Source organism: Triticum dicoccoides, chromosome 3A (genome assembly GCF_002162155.2).
Source record: "Triticum dicoccoides isolate Atlit2015 ecotype Zavitan chromosome 3A, WEW_v2.0, whole genome shotgun sequence".
NCBI classification, from domain to species: domain Eukaryota; kingdom Viridiplantae; phylum Streptophyta; class Magnoliopsida; order Poales; family Poaceae; genus Triticum; species Triticum dicoccoides.
The window spans coordinates 620324888-620340138 of record NC_041384.1 but is presented as its reverse complement, the minus strand read 5'-3'; positions in this window follow the sequence as shown (position 1 = coordinate 620340138).

Genomic DNA, 15251 nt, shown 5'->3' with positions numbered 1-15251 from the left:
AGGGCCGGCCAGGGCAGGCCGCGCGCCCCCTCCCCCTAGTCCGAATAGGACAATGAAGGGGGGGGGGCGCCCCCCTTTCCTCTTTCTCCCTTCCTCCTTCCTTTTCCAACAAGGCAAGAGGGGGGAGTCCTACTCCCGGTTGGAGTAGGACTCCTCCAGGCGCACCCATAGGGCCGACCGCACCTCCCCCTTTCCCTCCTTTATATACTGAGGCAAGGGGGCACCCCATGACACACAAGTTGATCCTCGTGATCGTTCCTTAGCCGTGTGCGGTGCCCCCTTCCACCATATTCCACCTCGGTCATATCGTAGCGGTGCTTAGACGAAGCCCTGCGTCGGTAGAACATCATCACCGTCATCATGCCGTCGTGCTGACGAAACTCTCCCTCAATGTTTTGCTGGATCGGAACTCGAGGGACGTCACCGAGTTGAACGTGTGCAGAACTCGGAGGTGTCGTACGTTCGGTACTTGGATCGGTCGGATCGGGAAGACGTACGACTACTTCCTCTACATTGTGTCAACACTTCCGTTGCCGGTCTACGATGGTACGTAGACAACACTCTCCCCTCTTGTTGCTATGCATCACCATGATCTTGCGTGTGCGTAGGAAATTTTTTGAAATTACTACGTTCCCCAACAATTATAGTCTTCTCTGGATGGCATGCATTTGCATAAAAATTATTGTCTTATCAATCAGTGCACATGCCCTTGAAAGCTGGGAGGAGGGAGAGCAAAGACATTCATATCCTGCAGAGAAAATTGCAAAGAGAATACACTAGATTCCGAACCATGTTCGGCGGTTTCATAAATTTCTATCACAAAAAGAATTCCTGGTGCATCACCACTATACGAACACTGCAAATATGAGCTTCTCGCGGGTCATGATATCCTTTAATTATTTTCTAAAATCAATTTTGTACTAAAGGAGTTTTGTTTACCTACTAGTGTCTGTTACACCCCCTAGATGTAGGAACTTTTTCTAGAATTCAAGGCTTCGTGTGTAACACGATACCGCTCCCCAAATCACATAAGAAATAAACCGTCTCATTTGGAATCTCATCGAGATTCACAAGTCTCGGTTAGTCCATCATTGTAATTTTGCAACGAAACGGCATATCGCAACGAAAACCTCAAAAAAGAAAACTGACATTTCACCAAGAAAAGAAATTCCACCTTCCAAATGAAGCCATATATCAATCCTAGTTTATGTCCCATATGGAGATGCACCTAACACGGCTTGCAGGAAACACCTACCTAACCATAACCAAAGCTCCAAATACTCAAATGCCATGGGTCCATCCATATCCTTAAGTGCATTTACTCCCCCCTAACTTTCTCACCAAAAGCAGTATTAGCCCCCGGCCGGCCTAGCTAAACGATCCAAGCATTTCCTTTTCATTGGAGAAGAAAAGTGGCGGTACGAAAGAACAACTTCGATCATGCACTCGATGATACCTAGCCAGCCTAGATGATTAGCTTAGCGTGCTAACCAATGCCCCGCCTCCGCCTCCGCCGATCTTTTTTATCACAATTCCGCCCGCTTTTCCGCACGGCGGGCATTAAACAAGGACGGGGTCTCTCCGCCACCGATCGATCACATCATGATTATTTTGGCTTGCCGCTGGCGTCGATCGGCGCATCCGTCCCCGTCGATCGATCTACCTCCCACGCCGGGGAGAGATCTTTTGGGAAATTCGCCGGCGAGTGGAGCCGGGGCGCTCGAGTGCGTCGCCAATGGCGACCTTTGCCGCCGGCGAGTGGATATGTTTACTCCCCCGATCGACGTCGCATCGCGTTAAGGCCGACGCCACCAACCTCGCTGCCTGGCGCGCTCGATCTCTGCCTCTGTTTCAAGGAGTGGCCTCTTTGCTGTTGCACCATGCATGCTGACATAGCATGGTTTATTACTGGACAGTTCTTGGTGGACAAGAATGAGGCTCGGCTGCAAGTGAAAAACAAACAAAACAAGAATGGGCTTGGTGTGCAACGGCAACAATAATTTGTTGGGGGTGGTGGGCTTGATCTCTTAACTTGATCAGCACCTGAACAGGTGACGACTAAGGATTTAGGGATTAGTAGGGCTCAATAGACAAAGATGCCAAGTTCCAACAGTTGAACAAAATCAGGGTCCAGTTTAATAGTGTGCTTGATCAGGACGTGCTGCTAGACTGTACTACAGAGGCATGCCCATAAATTCATGATAATGTCATGACATCTATCAGCTAGTCCTCAATAACGAGAAGAAGAAGAAAATTAGATAAAATGTTCTCCAACTACCTCTCACACAACCATTATAACAGAACTATGGGTCACTAAATATGGTTGCAAACCTGGTGGTATTTGACTATCATTTCTCCATTTGGCAACCGCTAGTACGTAGTACATGGCGCGTCTCTTAAAAAAGGAATTGCTCACGACAGATTAATATTTTTTTAGACCAATTTGGTTTGCTCCTTCTTTCTTTCTTTCATTCATTTTTTTTCTTTCTATCTACATGCACTCGCCCCCTGGAAGAACCCCACAGGCTGAACGAAGGATTCTAGCAGGACAGGCTGTGCAAAAATCAAATCAAACCAAAGCACTTCCTTGGCAGGCAAAGAAGAATTTTTTGCTTGTGTGGAGGAGCTTTTGCATTTATGCTCCACTCAGGTGGATGGCATGATGATATCACTTGATGGTTGAACAGTGGCAGACATGCTCGATGTGCACCAGAGTAGTAGACCTCCTTGTGAATCAATGCAGCAGCAATTTATCACCGGTGTTCTTGCAAGAAACGCAATGGAGATGACATGACTCGATGATGGCGTCATCGGGCTGACTTCTCCTCCCCTAAGCTTACTCTGCGTCCATTCGCTCATATTTTACTTTTACCAGCTTAATTTGAAAATCATTGCGAGTACAAACGGAAAGGCCGGTACGGAGTGCTGCCACAAAACGTGTAAGCCAAGCAAGCAACGTAAGCGTTTCAGCGACGAACTGCATGATCGCGTGATCGCGTCTCCATGTGCCTTGGTACGTAGGAGATGATGACACACAACTCTGTTATGGAAACTCATTAGCACGAAAGGAAACCACTCAGGACTCGTGAGCCGTGGCCGTTACGAGATTCTTTTTGCCGGGACCGTTTCGGTGCAAGAGCAAAACAGGCGTCTCGTGTTTGTCTTGTGTCAGCTGTGTGTTGCGTTTTAAAACCCACAATCAGCTGTTTTCTCACTAGTATATGTTTTTAAAGAGTGATTTTCTTTGACCTTGGCCATATGTAGATCAATGGTAAATATGTTCCGAGTAAACATTTCGCACATAGCAAGTTAGGAAAGGATTTTCTTTGAAAAAAGCAAACCAAAATTATTTAAGTGGTTGACCCCCTTCCAGGCGTTGGCGCCCACCATTCTTCTCTTTTGTTAATCGGACCTGGGTTTTTTCGAAATGGAGGATCACCCCTGGCCTCTGCATTTGACGATGCACACAGTTTTTTATTTTATTATTCAACAGAGTCCAACAAAATAAATACATGGATCAACCCAAAGTCGCCTTGCTGACAACTATTGTCGCGCACTTACACACTTGATGATTTGCCTAGACCGCTTATCAACACACAACATCTATTCCAGTGGCTTCAACAAGCCGTCCGTCGACAAGCCGGGAGCACCAACCGGTCAAGCTAGACCCTCGCGCATCGCATGCGCACGCTCTAGAATCAGTCGTCGCCATCTTCCGCCATCCCATCTTCAGGAGTAGTCAACACATTCACCTCACCAGGCCGTTCAGTCATCGACGTCATTGCGACACCAGACAATGCCACCATCCTGCCTACGCCCATCCATACGTTTCGGCCGGCGACACTCCGCTGCACCATGCCACCGAGACCCGTCATCGGCCTTGCGGTAGATGTAACACCATGTTGCTCGGACCCATGAAAGCATAAAAATGGAGCCGTCTTCAACAATCTACCACAGTCCCGTGTCTTCCACCGGAAGATGATCTTCAATGACGCGGTCATGTGGTAGCCAAGCTTCCTACAAGCGTTGCCTCTCAAGCATCTCATGATATATTTGGACTTGCATTTCGTAACTCCACTGTAATGCCAAACATCCTAATTGAGTCGATTTAATGGTCGATAATTCAGGCGGGAACTTTTTTCTTTACGGAACCGCGTCAGAGGCCATGGTGCTCTTGCAATTTCATTACGATGAAGAGTTGGTTCAGTTTATAAAAAAAACTTAGCCAGAAACCACACAACTAAATGGTTGATTAGAGGACAACTATGCAAAAAAAACGAACAAACAAACACAAGCACTCCCTAAACAAGGCTAAACTGACTAAGCCACCAACCGATGGCCAAAGAGACCTAGTATGGGGAGAAGAGGCTCTTTGACAACGCCTACAAGAAGTAAACGACGCCCGGGGGTGCCAACGTCACTGGCATCGACCTCCGTTGGGACAAAGCTTTCTCCCGGAGCTCCACACTCCACCGCCCCACCGAATCCAGTGGGAGGGGATCCGATCACACAAGAAGCGACCGAAACCTAGCTCCATCCAAGAATGATCTATTGTTGGGAAGAACTCTTCAACGAAGCCTTCAAGAAAGAAAAGGCATTCGTGGGCGCCATCACCGCCGGTATTGACCCCTGTTGGCCAAAGCTTTCACCCAGAGACCAGAGACCCTGTTGGGAGTAGGCTCAGCTGAAGGAAATATACCCTAGATGCAATAATAAAGTTGTTATTTATATTTCCTTATATCATGATAAATGTTTATTATTCATGCTAGAATTGTATTAACCGGAAACTTAGTACATGTGTGAATACATAGACAAACAAAGTGTCCCTAGTATGCCTCTACTTGACTAGCCCGTTAATCAAAGATGATTAAGTTTCCCCACCATAGACATGTGTTGTCATTTGATGAACGAGATCACATCATTAGAGAATGATGTGATGGACAAGACCCATCTGCTAGCTCAGCATAATGATCGTTTACTTTTATTGCTATTGCTTTCTTCATGACTTATACATATTCCTCTGACTATGAGATTTTGCAACTCCCGATACCGAAGGAACACCTTATGTGCTATCAAATGTCACAACGTAACTGGGTGATTATAAAGATGCTCTATAGGTGTCTCCGAAGGTGTTTGTTGAGTTGGCATAGATCAAGATTAGGATTTGTCACTCCGTGTATCGGAGAGGTATCTCTGGCCCCTCTCGGTAATGCACACCACTATAAGCCTTGCAAGCAATGTGACTAATGAGTTAGTTACAGGATGATGCATTATGAAACGAGTAACGAGACTTGCCGGTAACGAGATTGAACTAGGTATGATGATACCGACGATCGAATCTCGGGCAAGTAACATACCGACGACAAAGGGAATGACGTATGTTGTTATGCGGTTTGACCGATAAAGATCTTCGTAGAATATGTAGGAGCCAATATGAGCATCCAGGTTCTGCTATTGGTTATTGACCGGAGATGTGTCTCGGTCATGTCTACATAGTTCTCGAACCCGTAGGGTCCGCACGCTTAACTTTCGATGACAATTTGTATTATGAGTTATGTGTTTTGGTGGCCGAAGTTTGTTTGAAGTCCCGGATGAGATCACAGACATGATGAGGAGTCTCGAAATGATCGAGAGGTAAGGATTCATATATTGAAAGGTTATATACAGACACCGGAATGGTTCCGATGAGGTTCAGGGATTTTTCGGAGTACTGGGAGGTTACCGGAACCCCCCGGGAAAGTTAATGGGCCATAGTGGAGGAGCGGAGGCAGGCCACGGGAGGTGGCGCGCGCCCCCCTTGCCCAATCCAAATTGGAAAAGGGGAGCCCCCCCTTTCCTTCTCCTTCTCCCTTCTTTCCCCTTTCCCCCTCTCCGTTGGAAGGAAAGGGGTGCCGAATCCTACTAGGAACGGAGTCCTATTAGGACTCCCCCCCATGGCGCGCCCCCCTTGGGCCGCCCACCTCCTCCCCCCTCCTTTATATACGGGGGTGGGGGCACCCCAAAGGCACAACAGTTGTTTCTTAGTTGTGTGCGGTGCCCCCCCTCCACAGTTTACTCCTCCGGTCAAATTGTCGTAGTGCTTAGGCGAAGCCCTGCGCGGATCACATCACCATCACCGTCGCCGCGCCGTCGTGCTGACGGAACTCTCCCTCGACCCTGTGAGGATCAAGAGTTCGAGGGACTTCATCGAGCTGAACATGTGCTGAACACGGAGGTGCCGTACGTTTGGTACTTAGATCGGTTGAATCGTGAAGACGTTCGACTACATCAACCGCGTTAACCTAACGCTTCCGCTTTCGGTCTACGAGGGTACGTGGACACACTCTCCCTCTCTCATTGCTATGCATGTCCTAGATAGATCTTGCGTGATCGTAGGAAATTTTTTGAATTTGCATGCTACGTTCCCCAACATCAACCACTAATACGCGTCGCATGCCAGTGGCAGACCACGCAAACCGAACAAGGAGTCAACCACCGCCAACGCCTCTTCATCGCCCCATACACCCCCCGTGACCTGGCTAGAGCATGCCAACGATGCATCTGGGCGAGATCCCAAACCCATAGCGCAGAACCATCCTTCAGCACCATTGCCGGAGGAATGAGGGTTGCCACCACCGCCACAAAACAGGAAACACCACGCCACATCCACTACCGCAAGCCGCGACCCCTCCTCGAGCATGCACCACCACCACCACGCTCGCAAGACACCAGCGCACGAGTTGTCCCAAAGGCACAACCTTGCGCCGGATCCAGGATCCGCGTGCCGCGACGGCACAGCATCACACGGTCGTGCCGCCGCCACCCCTAGGAGTCAATGGCATACTGAAAGTGCAACTATCCCTAGGTGGTTTTGGTAATTCGTAACAACATATAGCTCATTGAGCTAATGCTATTCCAAGATGACTATTTCAGGAAAGCTCAATGATTGGCATGGCATGGATGTGAAAGTGGAACCCTCAAAATGCTAAGGACAAAGGATTGGCTCAAGCTCAAAAGCTCAACACTCTTCATTTTATATTTTAGTGATCCAAGATCACATTGAGTCTTTAGGAAAAGCCAATACTATCAAGGAGGGATGAGGTGTTGCTTAATGAGCCTCTTGCTTCATGTGCTTAGTGATATGCTCCAAAACCCTCAACTACTTCCCATATCCACATATGACCTAAACCCTAAGCCAAACTCGGTCCTACCGATTCTTCCTATCCGGCGCCACCGAGTTTCACTTGTCATAAGCCACTGCCAAACCCTAGCAATTCGGTTCTACAGATAGGGATCTCGGTCTCACCGAGATGGGATTGCAAACTCTCTGTTTCCCTTTCGTAACTTTTCGGTCTCACCGAAAGAGCGAATCGGTCCCACCGAGATTGCAATGTAAATTCAGTGTTTCCTTTTTGTAACTTTTCGGTCTCACCGAAAGAGCAAATCGGTCCCACCGAGTTTGCCTGACCAACTCTCTGGTTAGCTAATTACCAAAATCGGTCTCACCGAGTTTGTGTAATCGGTCTCACCGAGATTACGTTATGCCCAAACCCTAACCATATCGGTCCTACCGAGTTGCATGTCAGTCCCACCGAAAATCTCTAACGGTCACTAGGTTTACCTTTTCGGTCCGACCGAGTTTGTTGATTCGGTCCCACCGAGATTGGAAAACTGTGTGTAACGGTTGGATTTTGTGTGGAGGCTATATATACCCCTCCACCTCCTCTTCATTCGTGGAGAGAGCCATCAGAACACATACACAATTCCAACTCATATGTTCTGAGAGAGAACCACCTACTCATGTGTTGAGACCAAGATATTCCATTCCTACCATATGAATATTGATCTCTAGCCTTCCCCAAGTTGCTTTCCACTCAAATCTTCTTTCCACAAAATCCAAATCCTATGAGAGAGAGTTGAGTGTTGGGGAGACTATCATTTGAAGCACAAGAGCAAGGAGTTCATCATCAACACACCATTTGTTACTTCTTAGAGAGTGGTGTCTCCTAGATTGGCTAGGTGTCACTTGGGAGCCTCCGACAAGATTGTGGAGTTGAACCAAGGAGTTTGTAAGGGCAAGGAGATCGCCTACTTCGTGAAGATCTACCGCTAGTGAGGCAAGTCCTTCGTGGGCGATGGCCATGGTGGGATAGACAAGGTTGCTTCTTCGTGGACCCTTCGTGGGTGGTTTCTTCTTCATGGACCCTTCATGGGTGGAGCCTTCCGTGGACTCGCGCAACCATTACCCTTCGTGGGTGGAGCCCTCCGTGGACTCGCGCAACCGTTACCCTTTGTGGGTTGAAGTCTCCATCAACGTGGATGTAGGATAGCACCACCTATCCAAACCACGGGAAAAACATCCGTGTCTCCAATTGCGTTTGAATTCTCCAAACCCTTCCCTTTACATTCTTGCAAGTTGCATGCTTTACTTTCCACTGCCAATATACTCTTTGCATGCTTGCTTGAATTGTGTGATGATTGCTTGACTTGTCCTACAATAGCTAAAATCTGCCAAGAACTAAAATTGGGAAAAGGTTAAGTTTTTATTTGGTCAAGTAGTCTAATCACCCCCCCCCTCTAGACATACTTTCAATCCTACAAGTGGTATCAGAGCTTTGGTCTCCATTTGCTTTGATCTCCATAGCTTTTGGTGATCATAGCCTTGGTTTCACAACCTAGGAGAGTATGGCGTCTAGCGAGGGAAATTATCACCGTAGAGGTACTTACTTTGATGGTACTAATTTTGCTAGTTGGAAGCATAAAATGAAAATGCATATTCTTGGACATAACCCCGCCGTTTGGGCTATTGTGTGTGTTGGTTTGCAAGGTGACTTCTTTGATGGGAAAGAACCAAACCATGAAGCTACCGCGGATGAGTTGAAGATGTTGCAATACAATGCTCAAGCTTGTGATATTCTCTTCAACGGATTGTGCCCCGAAGAATTCAACAAAATCAGCCGTCTTGAGAATGCAAAGGAAATTTGGGACACTTTGATTGATATGCACGAAGGTACCGACTCCGTCAAGGAATCCAAGTTGGATGTGCTTCAAAGTCAACTTGACAAGTTCAAAATGAAGGATGGTGAAGGTGTCGCTGAAATGTACTCTAGGCTTGCTCTCATCACAAATGAGATTGCCGGCTTAGGAAGTGAAGAGATGACCGATAGATTCATCATCAAGAAGATTCTAAGAGCCTTGGATGGAAAATATGATACCGTGTGCACATTGATCCAAATGATGCCCAATTACAAAGATCTCAAGCCAACGGAGGTGATTGGAAGAATTGTTGCTCATGAGATGTCACTTAAGGATAAAAAGGAACTTCACAACAAATCAAGTGGTGCCTACAAAGCCTCATGTGAAGCCCCTACATCATCAAGTGAGAAACAAAACTTCAATGAAGAATTGAGCTTAATGGTGAAGAACTTCAACAAGTTCTACAAGAGTAGAAGCAAAGATAGAAGCTTCAAGTCAAGGTCCTACAATGACAAAAGATCTTCTAGTCGAGAGCGAAACTGCTACAGTTGTGGAAGACCCGGACACTATTCCAATGAGTGTACGGCTCCCTACAAGAGAAGAGAAGATTCTCCAAAAAGAAGAAGCAAAGAATCACCACCAAGAGAGAGAAGGAGTAGAGATGATCGTTATGAACGAAGATACTCACGGAGAAGCAAGGATTTGGAAAGGAAGGAAAAATCATCAAGGAGCTACACAAAACGAAGACATCAAGCTCATGTTGGTGAATGGGTATCCGGCTCCGACTCCGACAGCCACTCTGAGAGAAGTTATCACTCCGACTCCGAAGATACTCAAGATGAAGGTGTTGCCGGTCTAGCATTTGTGTCAACCAACTCCTATGACATATTTGACTCACCAAATGAAGGAATTGGAAGATGCTTCATGGCCAAAGGTCCTAAGGTAACACACCCCAAGTATGTTGATTTCAATAGTGATGAAGATGACTTGTTAGGTGATGATTTGCTTGTTGACAACTCTAGTGATGAATACTATGATGAAACGTCAATTAATCATGCTAATCAAGACAAAACGAATGACAATGATAAGGAGAAGATTGAGGCTCTAACTAAAGAACTAAACACTCTTAAGTTAGCTCATGAAACTATCTTCAAAGATCATCGAGAACTTTTAAGAGCTCATGAGAAATTACGCTTTGAAAAGCTCAATCTTGAGCAAGAGCATGAGTTCTTAAAAGCAATCAATGATGATCTCCGCAAGAAAAGTTCTTCTTGCATTACCAAGCGTTTACTCTTATCCACTTACATGCCTCTAGTCAAGTCTAGTAACAAGAACAAGAAAGATTCTTCCTCTAGCAGTAACAATGATCATGCTAAATCCAATATTGTTGCTTCTAGTAGTTCTCTTGATTCCACTAATGATTCTCTTAGCCAAGTTACACTTGAGTAAGAAAATAGCTTATTGAAGGGAATTATAGAGAAAGGAGTGTACAAAAGCCTTGCCGGGAGTAAGCAATTCGAGGAAATTGTGCGCAAGCAAGGAATGCACCGGAAGAATCAAGGTGTTGGTTTTGAACGAAAGTTCAATGCCAATGGAGTTGAGTGGGAAGAAGATCAATACCCCAAGACAAAGTTTGTTCCTCAACAAGAGAAGTATGATACTTCTTTCAAGGGGACACAAGCTCAAGATGATCTTCCACCACAAGACTACAAGCAAAAAGGCAAGGACAAGCTTCAAGAGGAAATTGATGCATTTGAAGAAGCTCCTAAGACCTTAGTCAAGTGGATTCCCAAGACTACTTCAAGTTCCACTTCATCAAATACGACTACAACTCCAAGGATTCCCATCAAGATGGTGTGGATCCAAAAGAAGAAGAACTAGAGAGTTCTTGAGAGTGACTCCGCCAACATACTTCACTCTTATCATTTTGACAAGAACAAGTCCAATCAACTTCCACATCTTGCACTAGTTCAAGGAGTCACAAACCCTCTTGTTGGTAAGACAAGGGACAAGGTAACCTAAAAGTTTTCATGGACATCATCTTGTGTGTGCATCACTCTATGTCTATGGATATCCTTGTTTATTCCTTGTGGGACTAACCCATGTAGGTATTGAAAGTGCAATTCACTCAAATGGATAACTCCAAGTGATCTACATCAACATTGAGCATCCACATCTTCAACATCTACATGAAGTCATCATCGACAAAACCCGAGGTTAGTTCATCCCTCTAAGGGGGGATATCACATCTAGGGGGAGCTTTACTCTAAGTTTGAGCTAAAGCAACTCTAAAGATGTGAACACAACAATGCTTTATGTAAAAGTGGTAACCCCACTTGAGCTTAAACGATGAGTATGACCTATGATCAAGTGTTCTCACTTGACTCCTAAGTCAATATACTCATATATAGATGACCTTGTCATCGCAAATTGCTTGATAGATGCTAGAATTGGTTGTGCATGCCTTGTCACATATTTCATTTGCCATCTTATTGTGTGAGCATGCTGGTTGCATATTTTACTCATTTCGAGGACATCCACTTGTTGTTTTGATTGTTTGGTTTTATTTCCTTTTGCCAAGTGGATGGACAAGAATGCCTAAGAACCTCCTCTAGCTATCTATGCTTTTCTCGTCTCAAACTCTATTCATGCTACATCACAAAATTTGATCAAGTCAGATTCGAACCACTCTGTGTGAGGAGCGCTCGGAGTCCCCGATTCGTCATAGACTTAAACTTCCAAAACCTCTTTATGATTCTCGGTCTGACCGATACCCTACTTTCGGTCCTACCGAGATCATTAAGTTGATCTAGGTTTTCGATCTCGGTGCAACCGATTTGAACCATTCGGTCACACCGAGTTGCAACAACTGTATACAGTTTTGCATTTCGGTGCCACCGAGTTGTTCCACTCGGTCACACCGACAGGGTCGGGCTATATATAGTCACGGGTAAAAATTTGGAAATTTCTCCGAACCCCTTCGCCCGCGCGATAGCCTGCTCTGCCAACTTGGTCTCCGGATCGTCTCCTCGCTGCCAGCTGCCTCTAGTCGCTGGTCTCCGTCGCCGTCAACGGAAATTCAACCCCGCCGTTGCCGCCGTAGCGAGTCTCCGCCGAACTAGGGTATGGACTCGATCTTTGTGCTATTCCTCAATCCGATTCTTAGCACATTGTGATCATCATGATTCTTGCCACGTTTGTCAAACTTCTATCCAGTCAATGAACTCGTAGATTAGGTTTAATTCAAAAAATTTAGGGTTAGGTTTCCGCCGAAACCATCTCGGACCCACCGAGTTGAAAAACTCGGTCCCACCGATTTGGCTTATGCCATTGCACAAGTGAGACTCGGTCTGACCGAGAATTACTTATCGGTGTGACCGATTTTGGAACTCTGTGAAACCCTAGCAGTCTCGGTGCCACCGAACTGTGACTCGGTCTGACCGAGTTCACTAGTTTAGGTGCCAAAACTGCTTCGGTATCACCGAGTTTAGAAATCGGTAGATCCGAGATGCTTTCAGTGGGAAACTAAAACTAAGTTTTTGAATTACTCTTTTGCAAAAATCTCTGCATTTTGTGATGCTTATCCACTCTATCTCATCTATAATCTATTCACAGGGTCAGCAGTCAGAGTTTGCATCATGTCAGACCAAAGTGATAGCCAGAACTTGTCAGAGCAGCAAGTGCAGATGAGTGAGGGCACTAGTCCTTCAAGTTCCTCAGATGATGGCAGCAGGAGCACCCCTAGCAATTTGCCAAAAGGTGCCACCAGAGAGAGGAAGAAGAGAACTTCAGATTCTGAGGATTATGTGGCAGAAGAGGAAGCAACTTCCAAGAGAGTTGAGCTAGCACAGGGCATAAAACCAGGGATGAAGATCAAAAGGCCAGCAGGCAGGCAGCCTATGTCAAAGGCCAGAGCTTCAACTGAGAAGCCCACTCCCATTGAGCCAGTTGCTGTTGAAGGCAAGAAGAGGAAAGAAAGGGTGAAGAAAACTGTAGCCAGAGTGCTTGGCAAGGCTTCCATCATGGAAGATGAGGAGGAAGAAGAAGAGGTAGTTGCACCAGCACCTAAGGCACCCAAGCTAATGGGTGATGCCATAAGATCAGGGGCAGCTGCTTCCAAGGCCAAGTCAGCTCCAAAGCCAAAACCAAAGAGGAATACAAGAAGCATCCCAGCTGCTGAGAAGAACAAGGCCCTAGTGCCTGACACTACAGAAGATGATGAAGAGCAAGTTCTCAGAAAACTCAAGCCCAAGATCCCAGACCACAACGATGCTCATCCTGTGGCTGAGGATATGAAGCTCAGGAGAGACTCAGGGCTGAGGAAGTGGAGAGAAGCAGATCCGTATGCTTCAAGGAGGAGGACTGTTGTTGACTACAGGTTCCACACTAAGGAACAACAGGACTTCTATGAGACAGTCTTATTGGACAAGAAGCCAATTGTATGTGATATGAGATAGATTGATTGGCAATACATCAAGGACAACGAAGAGTACTACCCTGGAGTGCAAGACAGCTTCAATGCTTGTGGAGTAGCAGACTTTGTTGGGCAGAAGCTCACAAAGTGGAACGAGGAACTTATTATGCAATTCTACTCCACGGCACACTTCTATCCAGATGGTAGGATAATTTGGATGTCAGAAGGTACGAGGTACCAGTCTACAGTTGCTGAATGGGCTCAGCTGATCAATGCCCCAGAGGAGCATGAGGATGACTTGGATATCTATGCCAAGAAGAAGATGGACCACAACTCTATGTCCAACATGTACAAGGAGATTCCAAATGAAGCACTTGACACTTTCAAGTTTGGCTCAGTATACTATCTTCTGTCAGGGCTGCCAACAATCAATTGGATACTGAGGCACACCTTGTTGCCCAAATCAGGTGATCACAAGATGATCAAAGGCCACGCGATCAATTTGCTACATATCTTTGATGTGCCACGGAAGTTCAAGGTGATGAGCCTTATGATAGAAACAATCAAGAGGACTGCAGCAGACCAGAAGAGGAGTTGTGGATATGCCCCATAGATTCAGGAGCTCATTAACTCCAAGATGGGCACAGGCATATACTTGTTGGACAAGGAACACCTGCCCATCCGTCCAGATTTTGAAGATAATCAAGTTGTTATGACTGAGAATGAACCATCATCTGCCCAAGCACGAGCCAAGAAGGAGCAGGCGAGGAAGGAGAAAGCTGCCAAGATGCCAACTCAAGAGGAGGCATCTGAGTATTTCTTGAAAACCAAACAAGAGCACCTTGGTTACTTGATTGCATCCACACTGAGGATTGAGCAAGGACTGGCCACCCTCACTCAGAATCAGCAGAGCTTAGAGAGGATCATGGAACAAAAGTTCTATGACTTGGATGTCAAAGTAACAGAGATTCAGTCTGCAGTGGAACAACTTCAGGATGACATGCAGGAGAGAAGAGGCAAGACTACAACGGATGCATTTGCCAGAGTGCCAAGAGCTCAGAGATCACATGTAGTGCCAGTTGCTGACACCAGAGCCACCACTTCTGCACCAGCTACAGCTTCAGTTCCACCAGCTCCAGCATCTACTTCAGCCTCAACTCCAACCACGTCTACAGAAGGCTTCGTCCTTGGAGTGCTCCGGACTCCACCACCACCTGAAGATCAAGCCTGAGTGTCGACTTAGCACTATGCATTTTCTAGAAACTTTTTGGTAACTTGTTGCCAAAGGGGGAGAAAATGTATAAATCATAGGCTTCGAGAGAGAGTGTTGCTTTTAGTGTTGCTTTTATTCTCTCTTGTTTTATTTGGTGGTTTTTCGAACTTTGTTTGCTTTTGAGTGCTTGAGATATTATGCCGTTATCTGTGAGACATTGATGATCATGTGTTTGATCATAAGCTACACTTAATGTTTGCTTAATATTATCATCTTATTTATCTTATGTGATCATTCACTATTCTTGGTGATGAGTGCATGTATTTCATTCTTATCATTTTAAGCGCTCCACCAAGATGTATGTGACATGGAAGAGTAACCCATGACTCTAACTCTTTGTGCATTTGCAGTCCAAAGCAAATTTTAAATATGCACAAAATTAGGGGGAGCTCTTACTTGTCACATACTTCTCAAAGCGACGATATATTTCATGCTTATTATCATTTGTCGAAGCTTTGATCTATATGTTGTCATCAATTACCAAAAAGGGGGAGATTGAAAGTGCAACTATCCCTAGGTGGTTTTGGTAATTCATAACAACATATAGCTCATTGAGCTAATGCTATTCCAAGATGACTATTTCAGGAAAGCTCAATGATTGGCATGGCA